The sequence below is a fragment of the Arachis ipaensis genome, chromosome B8 (genome assembly GCF_059453495.1).
Source record: "Arachis ipaensis isolate K30076 ecotype BB chromosome B8, ASM5945349v1, whole genome shotgun sequence".
In the NCBI taxonomy this organism is placed as follows: Eukaryota; Viridiplantae; Streptophyta; class Magnoliopsida; order Fabales; family Fabaceae; genus Arachis; species Arachis ipaensis.
This window is the reverse complement of record NC_142443.1, coordinates 111,042,993-111,046,751: the sequence shown is the minus strand read 5'-3', so window position 1 is coordinate 111,046,751 and position 3,759 is coordinate 111,042,993.

The window sequence follows — 3,759 nt, the reverse complement described above, 5'->3', positions numbered from 1 at the left end:
AAAGCTTCAGTCCAGGAATTAGACATGGCTCACTAGCCAGCCAAGCTTTCAAAGAAAGCTCCAGTCCAAAACACTAGACATGGCCAATGGCCAGCCAAGCTTTAGCCTTTAATACGAGAGTATATTGATCTTGATAACAAATTGCTGCCTCAGTCCAAATAAATTTAGACATGGCTTTACAGCCAGCCAGGCTTCAACATGCTTCATGAAACACTAGAATTCATTCTTAAAAATTCTGAAAAAAATTTTTTTTTTTGAAAACATTTTTATTTTTATATTTTTTTTCGAAAACAGATGAGAAAATTTTTGAAATATTTTTGAAAAATTTTTAAAAATAAAATAAGAAGAAAATTACCTAATCTGAACAACAAGATGAACCGTCAGTTGTCCAAACTCAAACAATCCCCGGCAACGGCGCCAAAAACTTGGTGCACGAAATTGTGATGTCCAGGCTCGAACAATCCCTGGTAATGGCTCCAAAGCTTGGTGCTTTGATCTTAATTCATAATTGTCACAACTTCGATACAACTAACCAGCAAGTGCACTGGGTCGTCCAAGTAATACCTTACGTGAGTAAGGGTCGAATCCCACGGAGATTGTTGGTATGAAGCAAGCTATGGTCACCTTGCAAATCTCAGTCAGGCAGATATAAACTGATAATGGTGTTTTCGAATATTATATAATAAAATAGGGATAGAAATACTTATGTAATTCATTGGTAGGAATTTCAGATAAGCGAATGGAGATGCTTTCGTTCCTCTGAACCTCTGCTTTCCTGCTATCTTCATCCAATCAGTCTTACTCCTTTCCATGGCTGGCTTTATGCAAGGGCATCACCGTTGTCAGTGGCTACATCCCCTCCTCTCAGTGAATAATATGCTCACGCACCCTGTCACGGCACGGCTATTCATCTGTCGGTTCCCGATCATGCTGGAATAGGATTCACCCTCCTTTTGCGTCTGTCACTAACGCCCAGCACTCGCGAGTTTGAAGCTCGTCACAGTCATTCAATCATTGAATCCTACTCGGAATACCACAGACAAGGTTTAGACTTTCCGGATTCTCTTGAATGCCGCCATCATTCTAGCTTACGCCACGAAGATTCCTGTTAGGAGATCTAAGAGATATTCATTCTAGCTTATTTCATGTAGAACGGAAGTGTTTGTCAGGCACGTGTTCATAGGGGAGATGGTGATGAGCGTCACACATAATCATCACCTTCATCACGTTCTTGGGTGCGAATGGATATCTTAGAAGCGAAATAAGATGAATTGAATAGAAAACAGTAGTACTTGCATTAATCTTTGAGGAACAGCAGAGCTCCACACCTTAATCTATGGAGTGTAGAAACTCTACCGTTAAAAATACATAAGTGAAGGTCCAGGCATGGCCGAGATGGCCAGCCCCCTAAAACGTGATCAAAGGATCATAAGGTAATCCAAAGATGCCTAATACAATAGTAAGAGGTCCTATTTATAATAAACTAGCTACTAGGGTTTACATGAGTAAGTATTTGATGTATAAATTCACTTCCGGGGCCCACTTGGTGTGTGTTTGGGCTGAGCTTAAGTGTTGCACGTGCAGAGGCCATTTGTGGAGTTGAACGCCAGTTTCTGTGCCAGTTTGGGCGTTCAACTCTGGTTTTGGATCCTTTTCTGGCGCTGGACGCCAGATTTGGGCAGAAGGCTGGCGTTGAACGCCAGTTTACATCGTCAATTCTTGGTCAAAGTATGGACTATTATATATTGCTGGAAAGCCCTGGATGTCTACTTTCCAACGCAATTGGAAGCGCGCCATTTCGAGTTCTGTAGCTCCAGAAAATCCACTTTGAGTGCAGGGAGGTCAGAATCCAACAGCATCAGCAGTCCTTTTTCAACCTCTGAATCTGATTTCTGCTCAAGTCCCTCAATTTCAGCCAAAAAATACCTAAAATCACAGAAAAAAACACAAACTCATAGTAAAGTCCAGAAATGTGAATTTAACACAAAATCTATTAAAAACATCCCTAAAAGTAACTAGATCCTACTAAAAACATACTAAAAACAATGCCAAAAAGCGTATAAATTATCCGCTCATCAAGATGGCAGACAATTCAAGAAAACAGGCTTATGGACAAGTAGAGGACGTGTTAGTAAAGGTTGAAGGCCTTTACATCCCTGCTGATTTCATAGTCCTGGATACTGGAAAGGAAGAGGATGAATCCATCATCCTAGGAAGACCTTTCCTGGCCACAACAAGAGCTGTGATTGATGTTGACAGAGGTGAAATAGTCCTTCAATGGAATAAGGACTCCCTTGTGTTTAAAACTCAAGGATCTCCCTCTGCAACCATGGAGAGGAAGCAGAAAAAGCTTATCTCAAAGCAGAGTCAACCAGAGCCCCCACAGTCAAACTCTAAGTTTGGTGTTGGGAGGCCACAACCAAACTCTAAGTTTGGTGTTGAACTTCCATATCCAAACTCTAAGTTTGGTGTTGGAGAGTCTCAACAAAGCTCTGCACATCTTTGAGGCTCCATGAGAGCCCACTGTCAAGCTATTGACATTAAAGAAGTGCTTGTTGGGAGGCAACCCAATTTTTATTTATCTAACTATATTTTTCTTAATTATATGTCTTTATAGGTTCATGATCATGTGGAGTCACAAAATAAATATAAAAATTGAAAACGGAATCAAAAACAGTAGAAGAAAAATCACACCCTGGAGGAGCATCTGTCTGGTGTTCAGCGCCAGAACAGAGCATGGTTCTGGCGCTGAACGCCCAAAATGGGCAGCTTCTGGGCGCTGAACGCCAGAACAGGCATGGTTCTGGCGTTCAACGAAAGAAATGGCACACAAATGGGCGTTGAACGCCCAAAATGGCCACCAACCTAGCGCTGAACGCCCAGAGTTGGGTGCAAAGGCATTTTTTACATGCCTAATGGGTGCAGGGATGTAAATCCTTGAACACCTCAGGATCTGTGGACCCCACAGGATCCCCACCTACCTCCACTCACTTCTTCTCACCACTCTCTTTCACACAACCCCATAAACACTCTTCCCCAAAAACCCTTCACCCATCACCTCTTCACCACTCACATCCATCCACTTCCCCCCTCCCTTCCCTATATAAAGACCTCCATTCTTCATCAAAATTCACACAACACATCCCTCTACACTCTTCTTGGCCGAAACCACATCTCCCTCTCCCTCTCCATATTTCTTCTTCTTCTTCTTCTATTCTTTTGTTTATTGCTCGAGGGCGAGCAATATTCTAAGTTTGGTGTGGTAAAAGCATAAGCTTTTTGTTTTTCCATTACCATTGATGGCACCTAAGACCGGAGAATCCTCTAGAAAGAGGAAAGGGAAGATAAAAGCTTCCACATCCGAGTCATGGGAGATGGAAAGGTTCATCTCCAAAGCCCATCAAGACCACTTCTATGATGTTGTGGCCAAGAAGAAGGTGATCCCCGAGGTCCCTTTCAAACTCAAAAGAAATGAGTATCCGGAGATCCAACATGAAATTCAAAGAAGAGGTTGGGAAGTTCTAACAAATCCCATCCAACAAGTCAGCATCCTAATGGCTCAAGAGTTCTATGCTAATGCATGGATCACCAAGAACCATGATCAAAGTAAGAACCCGGATCCAAAGAACTATGTTACAATGGTTCGGGGGAAATACTTAGATTTTAGTCCAGAGAATGTGAGGTTGGCGTTCAACTTGCCAAACATGGAAGAGAACGCACGCCCCTACACAAGGAGAGTCAACTTTGATCAAAGGTTGG